This window comes from Hibiscus syriacus, unplaced genomic scaffold, assembly GCF_006381635.1.
Source record: "Hibiscus syriacus cultivar Baekdansim isolate YM2019G1 unplaced genomic scaffold, ASM638163v2 tig00110833_pilon, whole genome shotgun sequence".
Lineage (NCBI taxonomy): Eukaryota > Viridiplantae > Streptophyta > Magnoliopsida > Malvales > Malvaceae > Hibiscus > Hibiscus syriacus.
In genome coordinates, this window is record NW_024062884.1 from 326,890 (window position 1) to 347,698 (window position 20,809).

Consider the following 20,809-nt stretch of genomic DNA (forward strand, 5'->3'; position numbering starts at 1 on the left):
TGAGTTTTTTTTAATTGTGTTTAACGTAGTAGGTTAACACGGTATTAATAGGGAGTTCGTATTGTGAATAATTGAAAATTTTTGACCTAATTAAGCATTAATGATAATCAAACAATTAAACTATTTCTAAAATTACTGTTTTGATTAAAAGAATATTTTTAATATTTATCCTTTTAATTCCAAAACATATTTTGAAAAGATATGTTCTATTCGACGAAAAATTATTTCACCTTTGAGTTAAAAATCAACAAGCCCACAAAGAATTAGACCGGTTCCGACATTCACGTTACCTGCATCGTGCACATCTACCCATTTAAGAACCAACAATTGGTTCTACATTTTTCTCAACAACGTTTAAATTAATTTCTCATTTAAAGCTCCAAAATTATGAATTTTTTCCACCCAAAAATTTATAAAACTTCATATTTTTTAAAAAAATTTCAAAAATTCATTTTTTTAATATCAAATTCTACATTTGTCTCCATCTTTAATCATCTATGACAAATAACACAATATGATAAATGTGCAAGGTTCCTACAGTATTAAGTTTGGTTTCTATTTCTTTAAGCTTGAAAACGTGAAGCGTGTGGTTTATAGAAACAATCGAAATCACCAAATTACGTATCAAGTTCTGAATAATTGAACGTATATAGTAATTACAATCCCAAAAGCAGATGAGCACCCTCAAGAAATTAAGCTTACCTTCTTCTCTCTTCTCTTCCCCATATTATCCTCACATGGCCATTTAGAAATCCTATTAAAATACGGGTCGACTCTTCTAAACTATCCGAATTCCAGTTACGAATTCAAGTTCCGGCATTGGATCCTAGGGTTTTCTTTTCTTTTCTTTTTGATTTTCCAGGTTCGCCTGTAATGGCTCAACCAGCAGGGATGGGAAGAGTGGTAGGGAACTATTTAGTGGGCCGGCAAATCGGGTCGGGTTCGTTCTCGATTGTTTTCCATGCGAGGCATCGAGTTCATGGAACAGAGGTGGCGATAAAGGAGATCGTAATGAGTCGGCTCAGTAAGAAGTTGCAGGATAGTTTGATGTCGGAGATCTTTATTTTGAAGAGAATTAATCATCCTAATATTATTCGACTGCATGATATTATTGAGGTTCCTTTCTTCTTTTTTCTTTCTTAAAGAAAACATCGTTTCCTTTTAATATTAATATTTTAGGAGTTGTTTGGATGCTAAGGAAGTGGGGAGAGAAGTAGAGAATGAATTTTGAAGAGTAGAACTTAGTCAACTTTCTACTTTGTTTGCGTTAATCACTGTTGATTTGAGAGATAAATTTCTCTTTGATCTGTAGCAACTATTACTACGTCAGAAGCTTTGTATGTCATTAGTGATTTTTTTTTTGTTGCTGAAATGGCAGTGGTCAAGAGAAACTAATTGAAAATCTGATTTTCATGTAGTTTTTGTGAAGGTTTCCAGCTCGGGGCTGATTTTGTGTATGTCAAAACCTTTTTCCCCTTCTATAGTATTTATAAGTTGTTGCCCTTCACCCCATGGACTTGGAATTGTTTAATGGTTCTCATTGTTGCAATTATGCTCTAACCTTTGGTGTGGCATTTTGTTTATTCTCTTTAGATTGTAAATTCAAGTTTTCTGGAAAATGTCAATCATAATATACTTTGATATAAAATCAAAGTTGTTTGAAATAAAGCTGATATGCTGTGTCAGTTTTTCTTTACTTCTACTTGTTATATGAGTAATCTTATAATATATTTCTTAATCATATTTTAATTTGGGTTTATGTGAATATCTTTAGGTTCCTGGAAAGATACATCTTGTATTAGAGTACTGCAAGGGTGGTGATCTTTCTATGTATGTTACACCCCATGGAAGTGTCCCCGAGGCAACTGCGAAGCATTTCATGCAACAGCTAGGTATTCAGCAAACCATTGTTGCTTTTCTTTATCCATTGAATTTGGTCGTTCAAAACACTAATAACCATCTTGTTGCAGCGGCAGGCCTCCAAGTTCTTCGTGACAATAATCTTATACATCCGGATCTAAAGCCTCAGGTTCAGTTAATTCTGTTTAGTCAAGTATGAATTTTTATCTAATTTTTTGGTTACTTGTGTCTTTGAGTAAACTGTAAAGAAGCACGCCAACTAAAAAGTCGTATTACTTTATTTATTTAACCATAATAAGTAGAACTAAAATATAATGGAATGCACCTTTTTTCCTGCTTAATTGGGTGTGCATTTGGAACTGTATTATTGAATGTGATGAAGGTGTATATATTGGTACATTTGCATTTAAAGAATAAGCCCGTGATGTTGAACAGCAACCATCTTTACATACCAGTCTTGGCCATGCTGTGAAGCTTTCTTTATAATGTTGACGAACAGAATCTTCTTCTCACAACAAATGACAGCACTGCAGTTTTAAAGATTGCAGATTTCAGATTTGCAAGGTAAACTATCACATTGATCAGCCCACTTATAGGGCGTTTTTCTTATTACCTTTCTCTTTCCCTTTTTTAGTTAAAGAAATTCTATGAGTGAAAAGTAGGCTTCCATCTTTCTAGCCCAAAGGCTTATCCTTGGCTGTTTGAACTGATCTTCGTTTCTTCAAAAAGAAAAAAATGAATCGAACTTCATTATGCAACATTGCAAGTAATTCTTTTGGTTGTTGATAATAAAAGTTGAGATCACTTTCTTCTTTAATAGTCTGTATTATGTGCTTATTTGCTTTGAATGGTTCGAGAATGGTTCCAGTTGGTGCTCAACACAGTGAAGAATGGAAACTGGGACTTCTGGAAAAAATGCTATTGAATTAATAACTGGAAGTACTATGGCTGCAATAGTCCATCATGATTGATTTTTAATTGTTGATATTAATCGAGTTATTCATAATTTATTGTTCGGAGTTATGGAAGATCTTTTGCGTTTGCACCCCACTGGTGTCTTTTTGCAATTAGAATAAATTTCATTTGCTTGTATAATTCTTAGTCATGATCAGAGATAAAGAAGATGAAAAGGATGGTACTTCTTTGCTATGCACATGTTTTTCCAATGAATTGTTTCACCCATATTCAATAGTTAGAACATTACAGTTCTGTTTTGGCAGATCTCTGCAACCTAGGGAGCTTGCTGAAACATTATGTGGTTCTCCTCTTTACATGGCTCCAGAGATAATGCTGTTGCTGAAGTACGATGCAAAGGTGATGGTTACTCCCCACACAAGACTTGACTGTTTCTCTTCTCATCCATACCTTACTAACTGGACCCTAATATGCAGGCAGATCTTTGGAGTGTTGGTGCTATTTTATTTCAGCTCGTTACTGGGAAAACTCCATTCACCGGAAACAATCAAATAGAGGTAATGGACTTCTAAATTTTTTTCTAAAATGGTTCCAGGAGGTTCTTGAATTTTCTAACTTTAGGTTTGCAACTAATTACGTGAGTTGAACTAGTGATTATTTTGGTGCTTTTGCAGTTACTCCAAAACATTTTGAAATCAACTGATTTACATTTCCCTGCGGAAAATGATTATTTGACATCTGATTGCAAAGATTTATGTCAAAAATTGCTCCGTCGTAACCCAGGTATTCCACAAATGTAGATTAGATTACAGACTTCCAACATACAATTGAATTTTTTGACATTTAGAGACTAAAACATCTATTTTACTTGTAGATGCTACTTTATTCTGGGTTGATGAGAATTTCCAGGATTAGAAATATATGAAAGAACCTCAACCCAAATTATTTAATTTGTAATTACTTGTTCTTCTCCGTTTTCACTTATTCTGGTGTTTAATCATGGATGACTTCAACCACCTATTTGTTAATTGTGCTTACTAGAATTATTTTAATCTAAACTAATAGTCTCGTCATGTAGACCAATGATGCTAAGATAAACCTTTAACCGATCTGCAAGACAATGAACAAAGAGATCCATACAGATCAAGTTTCATTCAGCAATGCTATCAATGTTTTTCTAGTGCTAAGCAATTTTTATTTATGTTCTTGCCCTTGTTCTCACTGGTTTCTTTATCCTTCAATTTGCAGTGGAACGCTTAACATTTGAAGAGTTCTTCAACCATCTATTTCTTTCTCAGGGCCCACCAGACAAATCGTTGAGGTAAATGAGGAACTGATTGTTATTGTAGAAAGTAGAACAAAAAGGTTGATTAATTCACCTTATTCTCCATAATGGAATAGGTCTGTAATTTATACAAGACTTTACTTAGAGTTTAAATTAAACTAAACTAGGTTAGTCTTATCCTTATCTACACAGTAGGTAGGAATTATAGTTAGACTAAACTACTAATACATACAAGATAAACCTAATCGATACCTAGAGAATAAACTAACATATATCTCGTATAACTTACACTTTCCCTCAAGCTGGGGAGTAGATATTATAAAGACCCAGCTTGGACGTAATCTCATCAATTTTGATTCTCGAAAGCGCCTTGGTGAGAATATCGGCTTACTGATTTTTGTGTGGAAACATAGTTAAGTTTCACTAACCCACCATTTACTTTCTCAAAGATAAAATGTCTATCAATCTCTACGTGCTTCGTTTGGTCATGGTGAATTGGATTTTTAGCAATACTTATGGCAGACTTGATGTCACTTTGAAGCTCAAAGTGTTCGTTATTACTCAATTCCAACTCTGTCAACAGCCTTTGTAACCAAACTCCTTCCCAAATTCCAAGTGCCATCGCCCTAAATTTTGCTTCAGCGCTGCTTCTGGAGACCACTGCCTGTTTTTTACTTCTCCAAATCACTAGATTCCCCCAAAAAAATGAGCAGTAAATCCTTATCTACACATTGGGTAGGAATTAGAGTTAGACTAAACTACTAATACATACAAGACAGACCTAATCCTTATCTAGAGAATAACTAACATATATCTCGTATAACTGACAGTTATCATGGTCTAGCCTTGATATACATTACCCCCAACATCCTAAATACTGAAACATTGCTGCATATGCAGGAGTCAGAGCTTTTCAAGAGCTGATTTTACTTGTTCTGAAAGCAGTCCTGTGAGGAATACAGAGGAAAGCTTTCAGGAGGACTGTCTTCCTTTCTTTCTGGATGATGATTCTTGTGGCCCTGATGTTAGCCTTTCATTTGCTAAAAAGAGGTCCTCAATGAAATCTGCTTATGGATTTTCTGTTGATGCGAAAGATACTAGAGGAACAACACCTAGTCCTATGAATAAAGTAGATTTTACATCCAAATACAGTGTTACAAGACATAAATCGGAAAATGCTAGTTTTAAACTTGAAAGCCGCAAGGTTTCAGGTGAAACTCTGGACGAACCTCACAAATCCATGGATCAAAGACCTGCAAATACTTGTTCAAGAGGTACCAACAATTTTATGTGTTTCATTTCTCTTTATGATCTAAATCCCAACATGTCTTGCTTATTTTGAATGTTCTGAGCAATTTCATTCCTTTGAATAACATGTCTGGTTTAACTGTAACTCTTGCATTGTTTCCACAGTTGGGGAGCCACTGGAGTTGATCGACCATGATTATATTCTTGTGTCCGGACCCTCCATGGATGTGTCATCTTCTTCAGCTAGCACTTCCAAGCCAAACCATATTGTATACAAATCTGAGAATCCTCCTCTAATTCCCTTTGTCAATAAAACTGCATCAACTGCTCCCATGCCAATCGTTGGTGCCACCGACGTCAAAACTCATCTTGTAGGAAGCTTAGGAAGTCAGAGCTCTGCCCCTGGGACTTCTCAAGGATCTATGGATATTGGAGATATGGAACAACCATCATCTCATTGCATGACAAGGATTAAGTCATTACAGCAGTGTGCATCTGCAGTTACAGAATTAGTGCATGTAAAGGTTAGTCCATAATAAACCTGTTATAAGTGCATTATGCGGAGTAAGGCATCCACATAACTCCCTCTCTTGCCCTTTATTCTTCCCCATGTTTGCTTGCCCAACTTCCATTTAGCAGATGATCGGTCTCATTGTGTACTTATCTTTGTGTGCCTAGAGTCTGCACTATTTGATTGGCTCTCTTGGTGCTGGTGGGACCTCTACATGGTCTACTGATATATGCTAACACAAGGCAATTAGTTAATGAATGCTCTCACTGCATCTTTCTGGGTCATTTTTAGGCAAATTTTGCATGATTGGAGTACAAGGTGTATACGTCTTCAACGTTTAGTTTGTCTACCTTATGTCCAGTGTCTGCAGCTCCTTACTGTTACTTTCGGGTCAGCAAGGTTCTTGCAATAGTATGATATTTTAAATGACACAACTCAATGTCATTCTCTATGTTGATTACTGTTACTTCTGTAACATCTTGCTAGCTAGGATACTTTTTAGTTTCTTTGCCATTACAAGCCTTATTGATGCTATTTTGTATACATTATCGTGGTTTGTTGATAGATTGAGGCAGGTAGACAACTTGAAGCATTTTCAATCCAGATTGTGATTCTTGCAATTTGGAAACAAGCACTGCATATTTGCCACACCCAGGCTGCATCAGCTATGGAAGGAAGCCCAAGCCAAGAGACAAGCAGATTGAGTGCCAGCAAGAAACATGGAACATCTGATAGGGAAGACTGTAATGATATTGTCATCCCAGAAGGGCCAGAAGATATATCCTCAGAGATAGAGTGGGAATTTCTTCGGGAAGTTGAGCGTGCTGAGGAACTTGCCAAAGTTATTGAGCCTGGTAAGCCTTTACTAATGATTACTCATTCCCTGTATTAAATTTGTTGTTTGAATTTGAAATTGCTCGAACAATAAGAAGGCAACTAAATGCATATAAAATAAATTTGCATGTTGTCATCATGATTGCAGGAAGTACAGAGATGCCTGATGCAATGGAGACCAATATTTCAGGCAGCTCTTGCCTTGGGAAGACATGGAGGAGTGAGTCGTTTCTTTTCACCTTGATATCATTCAAGTGCCTCAATTGCATTAATCTAATATAATTTTCCGGCATGGAGAGTATATCAAGCGAAGAAGATCTTTTATAATATAAATAGTTGATGAATGCCGTGGAATTTTTCTTGAAATAAGGTGATAGAAGATTGAAGTAAAAAGTTATCAGTTGAGAAGTGTCCTGTGTGTGTTTTGCAGGTTGATGAGCTCATGGGTGATATGGAAAGTGCAGCTTCATTGTATTCAAAGGCAGAGCGTTTATTAGTGTTCCTTCTAGTCGAAGCACCGTCTCTTATTCTGAATCCTCCGTTTTCACTCACAAACACAGACCGGTATAGACTTAGAACGTACATTGATTTTCTTAGAAATAGACAAGGGTACTCAAGATCACAGATGATGGCTCTTCTCGGGTGCATGGATCAGCCATAGACTTTAACCATTATTATTATTATTGTTTATTCCTGCTCCTTATGAATTACCATGTTCCATTGTGTTGAAAAAAAAGGCTTATGGGCTAAATTTTGCCCATGTAGTAGATCCGGTTTATCATTTTTCACTCTTATCGTATTTTCGTATCAATTTAGCCCCCAAAATCGTATTACTGCATCAATGTTTAAAATATTTACTATTGGTTAGGGTTTTAAGTTAAGAGTTTAGATTTTAGGGTTTAGGGGTTAGGTTGGGGTTTAGATTTTAGGTTAGGTTTAAGGTTTAAATGATGCAATTAAACAATTTCGATGGTTAAAATGATGTGAAAATATGATTGGATGAAAATGATAAATTATGTTTACTATAAGGGTAAAAGTAGCCATTAACTCAAAAAAACATTTATTATTACAGTTATTCTTTAGAGAAACGGGGAATTAGGGTGCTACCATGGATCAAGTCAATTGTATCCTGTCTGAATGTTGTAATATTTCTGTCATTTTCTGCCATTAGTGAATGATATTTGGTCAAGTTCTCAATTGTTTTTCGTCTTTAACTTGTTATTTTTAGTATACCGTGTTGTGATATTTTCTTAGGGAATGATTGGGATTGAATTGAAGACTAGATAAAGTAAATGAGATTAGTGTATTCAAAAAAACCTTGAAACCATTAACCGTAACCGTAAGTCGGTATAACCGTTATATTGAATTGATTAATTAATCGAACCGTTAATATTAAACGGTTTCATTTAACTGAACTGTTAAAAATGATGATTAACGGTTAAGGTTACGGTTAGAAATTTTAATAAACGATTAACCAACAGTTAATCGTTAATAAATTAAATTTATAATTATATTTCTAATTTAATATATTTTTACACAAATAATTTGATATAAGTTTCTATTATTTATAATTTATATGTATATTTAATAAAATTTGTATACAAATAACTTAATATATATATATATATATATTTATTTATTTCTTTGAAAATATAGAAACATGCTTACACCAATATAATTATATGTTTATTGTTAGGTACTAAGATTTTGAGAGATGTACACACTTACACCGGTGTAAGTATGTGTTAAGTGCTACATTTTTTTATAGTATGAATTATGAAAAGAATTGACAAATAATTGTAATAGATTAACCGTAGGTTAACATGTAACTAGACCGTTAATAAAGGTTAACCATTAGCGGTTAACTGTTTCTTAATTATTAGGTTACAGTTAGAAAAATCTCATAACCGTTATTACGGTTAACTGACTGTTTAGACTAAACGGTACGGTTAACTATCCATGAACAATCCTAAATGAGATATAAGTAGTAAATAACAATTAGTGTAATTTCCAAAACACTAAATTGGTGACAAAAACATGGTAGAGAAACAACTAATATTTAAGTTGATTTCTGAATTTTATATAAAATATGAATTTAGTGTTTTTATAATTTTTTTAAAAACAAAATATTATCAAAAGTTTCCTTAAAATTATTGAAAATTAGAGATCAGAAAATTTTAAAAGATTTAAAAAAAAGTTATTTATATATTTTTAACAATAAATATTGAAAATATAATAAAATACCATTACGTAGACTCCAAAATATCATCCCTCTACCATGGGGACCCTTAATTGTGGCAAGTCAACGGTATTTTAAAGTTCAACAGAATTCTAATACTGTGTCAAACGCCGCGTTTCGCTGGCTCAAAAGTCAACCTCCACCACCCACGCCACCACCATCTCTTTCCTGGCGGACGTCCAACCATGGAACCCCAATTTCTTTATGTTTGATGTTTGTTTTATTAAAAGTGTTCACGTGAAATTTTATTTGTGTATATCTTAGAATTCGAATTTATGTGAGTTAGTTGTTTGTTTTGTTAAAAGTATCAATCCTGAAATTTTATTTGTGTCCATCTTATACGAAAATTTTTCGTTATTAATACATATGTGTCCATTCTGAAACATATCTATGAATTAGGCATTGATCTTTTGGTACATTATTAATTCAAGCTTCGTATGTGCCTTTGTTTTATTTTGACTGCATAACCATCAATGTGCTTTTGACTTTGACCCTTGTACGCTGTTTCGTAATTCACAATTTATGCACTAATGCTTGTTCTATTAATATTATTGAAGAGGTCAATATAATTATGCAAACCTTTTGTTTTATCTGCGTTTTACGTTGACCCTTTAACCTATAAAAGGAGTTGATTGATAAGGAACTTGATCACCAGGATCAATACTACATTCGCCACATTTGAAGAAACTAAGAAAAGTAATGGAAATTTGGGCGGTTCCGGTTATTTTTTTCTCTGTATTTTATCTGTTTGCTGCTTGTGTTTATTGCCCTTATTAAATTTTCTTCCTCGGGGAGTAGTAACACCGGTGGCGGTGGTGCTTCTGGGGTTCAACGCCACTTCGGCGGAGGTGATCAGAAGATGTCTCATGGCTTCGGCGAAGGCCATGTAAGCATAGATATTGATGGTGCTGGTGTTGCAGGGTATAGCAGTTGGGGAGGAGGTTTCGATGCCGGAGCTGGCGGTGGCAGCGTGGGATGTGGTGATAGTGGCGGTGGCGGCGGCGGTGGAGGAGGTTGTGATAGTAGTGGTGGTGGTGGAGGTGGTTGTTGAATGAGAAAAAATAACGTATGTAATTAGGACACAAGAAGCTGGTTCTTATATGAACTGTTTGTAAATTATATTAGCATTTTGATTTATTTGTTATGTAAATTACAAAGCTTGTTCCTCCTCGATGATTGACATTTCTATTGTAAATAACTTTAATTGATCTTATAAACAATTATTGAAAAACTGAGTTATATGATTAAATTAATTATCATCTATTTTTTTCTAATAAAAAATTATCATCTCCCTTTTTTTTGTAAAATTTATATAAAAACCTATTAGAAAAAATGTTAATATGTGATAAAAATAAAAATAATAAAAATATAAATAAATAAATATTATTTTATAATCGAACGAAGCAAAATAAATAAAGAATTAAAATAGAAGAATGAAACTTGTTACTCATGTGTATACACATAATCAGATGAGTAGAGTAAGATAAACCGAAGAAGGATTTTTATTGAGGCCTGTATGAACAGTTTTCTTAAGACAGATTCGTCATCTCCTCGGTGCTTTGAGTAACATTGGACGTCGGTCTCCCAGGATACAACAGCAAACGATCACAACAATAAGCACAATCGTAGTGATCAGTCGAACACAATCTTGTCTTTCTCTATCACTGAAAAGAACGAATTTGGAAGGAATTTTCTAAGTGTTTTTCTTGTTCCAAAGTTCTAAACTTGTGTAGTATTCTTTTAGAATTGTGCCTTAACTAGCCTATATATAGAGAAGGAAATGGATTGAATGATTAAGACCTTTCGATGAAATGACATAACCTTTCAATTAAAGGACTTATCCTTTTGATGAAAAGTACTTAACTTTTTCATGAAAGGATTTAATATTTTCATGAAGAGAATTGTTGAATAAGTATGATTGAATGGATGCAACTTTAAACCAAAAATTAAGTTCATTTATCAAGTGACATGACTTATTATTAATTAGCTATAAATAACATCAATTCATTCAATAAATTTTCCAACAATCCCCACATGAATGAACTTGATGGTTCAAACACTGACTCGATATGGTGATAAATTCTACGTTTGATATTTGCATAGTATAGGTAGGCATCCCCATTTGAACCTTCCCTTGTGAAAATATGTTTACCTTACTGGCTGTCCAGTAGACGTGATGTCTTTGAACTGTCCTGTCGTTGGTGTAAACGATGGCATACCTTACACAAATATATCACTGACAAGAATTTGGTTCTCATGGTTATGTTCATATAGTCGGGACATCCCCTGGTTCTGCAAGAGTTTAGAGAACTATGCCCCAATAATCTCTTTGAAGCGCTCACTTCACTCTTATATAGGTGACTTATGATGTTCGACTCACCGAAACGCATAATGGTTATTAAAAGCATTGCTTAACATTTTCCATATTTTAGTCATTGTTTTCATCATAGGAATGGACTTGGGGATAAGAACCCCCACAATGACCTCACAAGGTCTATACAAGTAGGTTGTCTCATTGAACTTAGATCTTGGGATCTTCAGTCAACTAAGTTGGTTTTCCTTCACATAGCGCCTTAAATATTAATGGGCTTTAGTCACATTTCTTTCGATGTTTATCAACTTGATCTCGATTCAACTCATTGTTTAGCGGATCCACAATGTTATCTTTTGATCTTACAAAATCAATATGGATAACTCTAGTTGAGATCAATTGTTTAATGATATTATGTCGACGACGTATGTGTCTCAACTTACCATTATACTTATAAAAGGCACCCCCACACTTTGATGTAGTTGTAGGAAAATTTTCTATATTTCCATAACTCATATGGTGTCTCACCTATTTTCTTGTAAGTTACCTTATTTAAAGGTAATTTGCTAACAACTCAGAACATGACCAAATGCCATTCATAATTCTTTAGCAATCTTATGGATACTATACACTTTATATGGTGTATCTGACAATCCATTCGAGATGTAATAGAAACTTAGAATACTTTCAAGCTTTAATGACAACAATGTCTATCTCATCCTCTCTATGAATAGGAGGATTATCCTATATTTGACCATATTCAACATGATTAAATATAACATCTTATGTCGCTATGTCTTGAAATTTTATCCATGAATTTCACATGCTTCTCGTTGTGGCTCACAACTACTGACATTGTTGAATTTTATTCAAAGTATGAATAGGAATCAACATTTGAAATCACGAGCTAGGTGAATCAGCGGGTTACCATTTTTCACTTAAAACACATAACCAGAATTTGTAAATATTCAAACAATAAATTGAAAGTTAATTCAATTTATTTTACCATTTGTTTATGTTAAACAACAAAATTTAATTAGAAATTAAAATTCTAAAACAACATTTGTAACAATGTTGTTATCACCAGACGATTTCTGTTATTAACAGTAAATCAAATAAATTTTGTTGAACAACAATATTAAAACCCTGAAACAAAATTATATGCCCGATTTTTGTTTATAGACATCATAATTCCGTTCGGTACTTTATTTAGCGCAACGAATTTTAGTCAAAACTAAAATCCAACAATCAAGTAATTTCAATTAAATGGCGGGAATTTAGTAAAATTAAAACCCGAAACAGAAATTCACAATCAAACTATTTTGTTGAATTCGGTAAATGTCATGATTTAAAACTATAATCCGAAACAAAACCAACTTCTGTTGGACAACGAAATTAAAAGCCAAAACAGAACCAATTTCTGTTAAACGATGAGAATATAATAAATTAATTCTCGAAACAGAACTAACTTCTGTTGAGCGGTGGGAATTTAATAAAAACCGAAATAGTAGTATAATCTCAATGTATAAATATACATACCTTTTCGATTTCTTGATCGAAATTAACCATTCGTCACAAAAAAAAATTGGGACTTGCAAAATGTTTCACTTGAACTTTGACATGCAACCTGCAAAGATATACCAACGTGTCTTATCATTGCACAAGGGTTAGTGAACATAAACACACATACCTTTGCAATTTAGTGATTCATGCAAAAACAATATCATTTGCAAGTTATCCACGCAAGTTATCCATGTAAACTAGAAGTTTCCAGTTCAATGATGAGGCTCATAGACTCGACTTAACAGTGTAATCTCTAGTTTGAATTCCAACGTTGTTGCAAACCGTGCTAACCAATAATTCCGAATGAGTTTGTAGATGTCTCCCTCTAATGTTTGTTTTGATTTAATAAATCATTCGTTCATATATCTTGGATTAGAATAAAAAAATCGTATAATTTGTCTTAAGGTTATTAGACAAAATGTTAATCCGAGATAAAAATAATAATAATAATAAATAAATATTATTATATAATCGAACAAATCAAAATAAATAAAGAATTAAAATAGAATAATGAAACTTGTTACTCATGTGTAGACACGGAATCAGATGAGTAAAGTAAGATAAACCAAAGAAGGATTTTTTTTGAGGTCTGTATGAATAGTTTCCTTACATATTCGTCCTCTCCTCGGTGCTTTGAGTAACGTTGGACGTCGGTCTCCCAGGATACAACAACAAACGATCACAACAGTAAGCATAACCGTAGTGACCAGTCGAACACAATCTTATCTTTCTCTATTGCCGGAAAGAACGAATTTGGAAGGAATTTTAAATGATTTTCCAATTCCAAAGTTCTAAACTTGTGTAACTTGTGTTGTGTTGTATTTTTTAGATTTGTGCCTTAACTAGGTTATATATAGGAGGAAATGGATTAAAGGGTTAAGACATTTCGATGAAATGACTTAATCTTTCAATTAAAGAACTTATCCTTTTGATGAAAAGTGATTAACCTTTTCATGAAAAGATTTAATCTTTTCATGAAGAGAATTGTTGAACAAGTATGATTGATTGGATGCAACTTTAAACCAAAAATTAAGTCAATTCATCAAGTGACATTACTTATTATTAATTAGCTATAAATAACATCAATTCATTCAATAATTTTCCAACAAAACCATTATTAAACAGAACTATAGAAAAATTTACATGGAAATCTCTAATAAAAACAATACTCTAATTTGTATAATAGTCATACATACAATAAATAATGATTTTTTTAAAAATATTATAAGTTTAAGAAAAAAAACCGTGGGTTAATTTAATTAGCTGGTTTTTACTTATTAATATATTATTAAAATTAAATTCTGAACGTAACAAACAGTCTCATTTGATTTTAAAATATCAATTTTAATAAAATGAAATTCTCTTTAATGAATATTTCGTGAAATTAATTGGAATTTAGAAGTGGCCAAGTGGGTCGCTTATTTTTTAACAAAATACTTAAATAAAATATTTTTTTAATTAATCTGGGGTAAGTTAACGCAATATCTGTTTAAAGATAACTCTTAACCAACTAATATTTCTGGTGGTAGAACTCCAGATCTCAATGAATAACAATAGTTCCTTTACCATTGAGATTACTCGATTCATTCTTAGATAGAGTATTTTAATTAAATTGAAAAAATAGAATCACATGAAGTTTAGCTTTATATTAATGTACATTATATTACAATATTTATAGTTGTTTTCAATATCCTGCGGTGCTAATTTGTTATCTTTTTGCCTGAGCTATTGTTATAGTTAGTATCGTCTCGATATTTATATGATGTACTCTTTTTCCTTTATTTAAGTTTAAAGATATTTTTTAACAAGACCTATATTTTTATCGTGTTTTGTATTTCACTAATCATAATACAAAACATTACCTTTCAAAAAAAAAATATTTTGTAATTGTACTAATTTAATAGCTCCATGGTTTAGCCATTAGTGCTAATAAGTTATAAGGTCGAAAATCATAGGAAAAGAGAATAGCAAATCATGAAACGAACGTCCAAAGTGTTAGGTAACTTTTTTAACTCTAAAGACATGCAATAAAATCAAGGGTAAATTAATCACTTAATTATTGGGGCTATAATCTGATAATTATTTTTTTAATTTTATCAATCATACCATTAAATTATTTAAATGATATCAATCAATTTAATTACAGTTAACATTCGATGAAAGTGCCATGAGAATTAACAAAATTAAATTCATTAAATATATTCTTTTACTTAGATGATAAAATGTGTAAGAAAAGGAACCGTGTCTAGGGATGGGCATAGGACCCGAACCTGACAGGTTCTGACCCGACCTAACCCGATTGGGTCGTTTTTTTTAAATTTCAGGTTCGAATTTAGGGAGTAAAATATCTAGCCCGAAAAAAATATAATTGTACCTTATATATTTATAGATAATTACAATAATACCCTTTATATATTATTATTTTTAATTAAATCCATATTTTTATTGAATAAAAAAAATAATATTTTTAATAAATATATTATTTTGGTTTAGGTCGGGTCAGGTTCAGATTTTATCTCAAAAAGCCGAGTAAGGTTTGGATCGGGTGGAGGAGGTAAAATTTTCGAGTCGAGTCAAATGAATTATATGAAATTTTTGGTTCAAGTTCGGTTGATCGAAACCCGACCCAATCCCGACCGGTGCCCATATGTGTCAACACATTAAAGCATGCAAGGACGAAAAAAAATAAAGTTAAAATATAATGGCATTGCTTTGCCAATTGGCAAATTGTTGTGGAAGTAGTGTTTGGTGTACTAGAAATGGATCCCATAATTGTAGTGATGAGATGGGCCAAAATCCCCCGTTTCACCACAAATTTCATAAATGTACGACTTCAATGGTTATTGACAATAGGACAATAAAATTGATATCAGAATAACATTGTCTGCAATCATAGTAATGTGACGTCATCTCAAAATTGGAATATATAATCAATTTTATTAGAATTTGTAATTTAAATTTTTTTTTATTTTAATTTAAAAAATTTGTTAATTTTTAGTTGAGTTCTCAATTTTTTCCCGATTATTTTCTTAGTGAATGATATTATGATTATTGGTGTCTTCGGATTTTTTATGTAGGTTTCTTCCATCAATCTTCTTACGATGTTATCTCTTGGTCATTTTTTTCTTTGTCTAGATCACACTTTCTTTTCACCAACCAATCATTTTTCCTCCGATTCTTCTTGTGAAGATAGGATAAGACAGTAATCAAGGTCTTAATGAGGGATTAATTTTTCATTCGTTTGCTTTGGATACTCTCCAGATCCGTTTTTGCTTTGAACGTATTTTAGATGCTACTTTTATGCACCTAATAAAAATAATGTTAGAAAAACAGCATTAATCCGAGAATGATATAGAAAAAATAATAATGAATAAATATCATTATAAAATTAAAGGGATAGAATGAGTTTACTGTCTTAAGATTGTTGACCGAAGTAACAATCTGAGACGAAATCAATCCTAAGAAAATCAAACAAAGAAGTTAAACTTCATAAAGTAAATCAAAATTAAAGAGAGAAAAATACTATTTTTAATTTTTGATCAGTTGAGATCGGAATCAGTTGAGGCCTGTCGCTACACAGTTTCCTTAAGACATATTTTTGGCCACTCCTTTAGTGCTAAAGTTCGTTGGTCGTCTGTCTCCTAGGATACAACGACTAGATGAACAGCTACAGTAGCACAACTGTAATGATCACGAACTATCATTGCCTTCGACTATAACCGGAAAACTAGGAAAAAAAAGAATATTTTATAAGGAGAGAAAATATTTTTCAAGAGAGGAAATGTTCTTCAATTCTGAGATTTGAAAAACCTAATATGTTTGTTCACTATTTATAGGAGATTTTCAAGATAGATTTAATCCAACCAATATATTTTAATATTCAACTTTAAACAAATAATAATATCTTTTAATTTGAAATATTCAAAAGATAAAACCCTTTTTACCATTCAAACTTAAATATATATTATTTTAATTTAAAATATACAAAAATATATAATTATATTTAATATTCAATGTTAAAAAGATAACAAATATCTTTTTAAATTGACTTATTCAAAGAGTAATTATCCTACTAATATTCAAATTAAATAATATATTCAATTTACAATAGTCAAAAGGAATATGAGTTTAATATAAATATTAAATCCATCAATTAAATTCACTCTTTCTCTAACAATCCCCTGCATGAAAGAAATTGGTGATTTAATCAAAAACATTTTGGCACGATGTGGTGATAGCCTCTACGATTGATAGTTGTATAGGATAGGTGTCCTCATTTGAACTTTCCCTTGTGATAATATATTTACTTTACTGGTTAAACAATAGACGCGATGTCCTTGAATTGTTCTGATGTTTGTGTAAACGATGACATACTTCACACAACTACCCATCTGATAAGAATTTAATTCTCATGGGTATGTTCTTAAACCCATGGACATCGCCTGATTATGCAATAGTTTAAGTGAACTAAGCGACCTCACTTCATTCTCACATAAGTGACTTATGTTGCTCAGCTCACCGCATCACACAATGGTCATTAAAAGCTTTTTCTTAGCCTATACCACTTTGATCATTGTTTACATCATGGGAATAGACTTGGGATAAAAAACCCCCACAATGACCGTACACGAGTTATGCAATTAGGTTGTCCCTTTGAACCTAGATCTTGGGATCTCCAATCAACAAGGTAGGGTTTTCATTCACATAACACCTTTAAATTTCATGGACTTTAGTCTCATTCATTTTGATGTTTTCTCAACTTGATATTGATTTAACCCTTTGGTTAGCGGATCCAAAATTTATCCTTTGATCTTACAAAATTAACAGAGATAACTCAATTTGAGATCAATTATCTATGGTATTATGTCAACGATGCATATGTCTCGACTTACCATTATACTTGCTAGTCATGGTATAAGCATACTGTGGGCTCATGTTTCAGCCATTTAATAACATCCTTCAAGAAATTTCAAAGTTATTCAGCTTATTCTCCATACTTATCTAAAGCATCAAACTCAGATTTCACTATGAATCTAGTTATGACCGTTTTCTTAAGGTATTCCATAACACAACTTCCTTCCAATGTGAAACATGTTCACATGTGCCGTTGATATCTTAAATATCAAATTCCAACTAGCATCGATCTATCCTTCTAAATAATAGGATAGTCAAACAAAATACAATCCATTGTTTAGGATCTATTTTCATTTGTTTTGGTAATATGACAATTACCTTATCAAGATACCCCCACATTTGCAAGTGTTTGTATGACACATGTTTTCAACCATTTAAGATCGATCTAAGGTGTTAAGTGCATGCTAGTATGAAATATTATCATATGGAAAGAAGACTTGAGATGAGTCTATTTCTAATGTTCTATGGTATGATTTTATAAATACAAGAATATCATGGTTATGGTCTCTATGTGTATATGATGTACAAGTATATGTCTATATGTTACATTCGTTGTTATGCATGAACTATGTTTCCTATTACTCTATGTGTTACATGATCTATGTGGATATATGAAAAATGATATAAGCTATGTGACTATAAGTGATGTGAGTACATATCTATGTGATATTGACCTACGTGAATATATGAGAAGATGATATAAATTATGTGATATGGTCTATGTGATTACGTGAACACGTGATATAATCTATGTGATACAGAACTATGTGAATAATTAAAAATGTGAAATGATGTAAAAAGTAAAGCCCATAAGTATGTGTTATGAGAGCTAAGGGTATAATTGGCATGCCAAGAGTCAAGGGTTCTACGCGGTCCTTCGGGACAATTCTATGTGGTCCTTCAGAACATTCTATGTGGCACTTCGGTGTAATTTATACGAGCTGTGGTAACAACATTTGTTCATATCCTCAATGCACTCACATACCTTAAGTTCTCAGAAGTGTACCATGAGCTATTAAAAGAAATAAAATAAATAAACAATGTGTGATGTTATGTGTGTTGCTTTGTGAAATGTATTATATGATGTGTTACGAATATTAAATACAAGATTATATGTTCTAAATGGTTTTGCATAGTGACTGATAATGATATTGATGATGATGATGATACATATTATATATATGTGCACTTTTGCATAGTGACAATGATAATGATATTGATGATGATGATGATGATACATATTATATATATGTGCACTTATGCTTTTATTACATGGTATGTGTTATCGTTTCTTTAAATGATTATATTCAATGTTTAGAATATGATTAAGTGACGAGATGTTTTATTATATATTAAATATGTCTCACTAAGTCAACGACTTAGCGTGTGAGTGATTTTTCACACGTAGGTTCAAAGGAATCGGAAGATCGGGATTAGTGTGAGTCAAGACAGCATAGTTCTACTGAAGATCAGATCAAAATTGATTTAAGTTGTATGTTCTGGTGTATATGTTATTTTGTTGGCATGCAAATGAAATTTTAAATCGAAAATGCTCAGATCGAATTTTGTAAACATACTTGATTTTATTAATGTAAATTATTAAGTTTTATGTTCAATTTGAGTATGAATTTCTCCATTGTTTTGATATAATATAGTGTACAAATTTTTAAGAGTAAATATTTTGAAAAATCAATGTGACGCCTCGGGTTCGTATCAGGGTCAGATACGGGTTGGGGGTGTTACATTATGTCATATGTGATTTTTTATTTAATTATCAATAAATAGTTGTACTAATGTGCGATTTCCCATGGTTTCATACTCTTACCTTTTCTTTGATATTATTTGATTCTAGATCGAGGCAAAGGATTACGAGTTCCCCTAGTGTTTTGAAAACCTCTACGATAATAAGAGCATACTTACTATGCTCTGTTTCATTAAGTAGGGGTGAAAGCTTCGTCTTCGTGAGAAAATTGGTTCTCCGTATGAGCCTTAGCTATTAGCCCCTGGGGTTCGTACCCTATGTCTTCGTGAGAAAATTGATTCTCCGTATTGACACAAGGATATGTATCCTCTCGAATTGTACTCAATCCGCTTAAGCCTGAAGTAGGTGAGGACTGAGGGTCTGGCAGGTCCAAGGGGCACCAACAAAAACAATTTGATGACCCTTTTGGTGAAACTCTACTCGACGATATACTTAAAGTTAATTCTAAGTTTAATAAAAAAAAGTTAATTCTAAGTATTTAACATTTTTCTTATGTTATATTTTTAGATATCTAATAGTTTCAACTTATATTTTTAGGTATCTAGATTACAACATCTGTCAAATTCGGTTATTAAGTAACACATGTCGGTTGTATAGAATTTTAAAAATTTTATTTAAAAAAGAAACACTTTCTGAAATTATGTAATAATCTAAAGTTCCTTAAAACCCTATTTTTAATTCCTTGTTGTCGCCAATCGATCGAAATTTCAATGACGTGAGATTAACTGAAAACCTAACGGTAGAAAACCTTGCTCTAATCTCTAATTTCTAATTGTAACAATCAATCTATAATTGCGATGTGGAGAATCCCTTTCAACCAATCATGAAACCTTATATTTACACAATCATTGGATGTTTGACTAATTGAGAAAATAAGGGTTTTGGCCGTTGGATGGTTGATTGACAACGTTGGTGACGGTCAATGGTGCTAAAAGATTCAAATTAGGATTTTTCTACCTTGCATTTATTTTTATAATAAAATTTATTTTTAAGTATTTTTTAAAAATAAAACTATGTCTAAAACATGTCGATGGTTGTGTTTTTAACGGTTATTACAACAAAGACACCTAAAACAAGTGTAACGGAAAAAAATGTTAAATCACATAAAAATATTTTAAGCACCTAAAGTTAACTTCGGATATATTTTAGACACTTATTTTTTCTATTAAACCTTTTAATAAATATGGTATGGTATGATTCTATTGATCCGTTATCCGTTCATACGCGGAACACAAGTCTGATCTACACTTCACATAAGCTAATTGAGTAATTTGAGTAGTGTACCGTTCTTATGTTATTTTTGCATTATTAGTGTACTTGGCTGTCAAGTTATCAATCTAAAAGGAATTAATAACTCAATGACCAAA

The 20,809-nt window shown here is 32.3% G+C and overlaps 1 pseudogene; it reads left to right on the forward strand.

Annotated features, from left to right (window-relative positions):
- The first annotated feature begins 650 nt into the window (after positions 1-650).
- Positions 651-7,345, forward strand: LOC120143021 (annotated as a pseudogene).
- Positions 7,346-20,809: the final 13,464 nt, after the last annotated feature.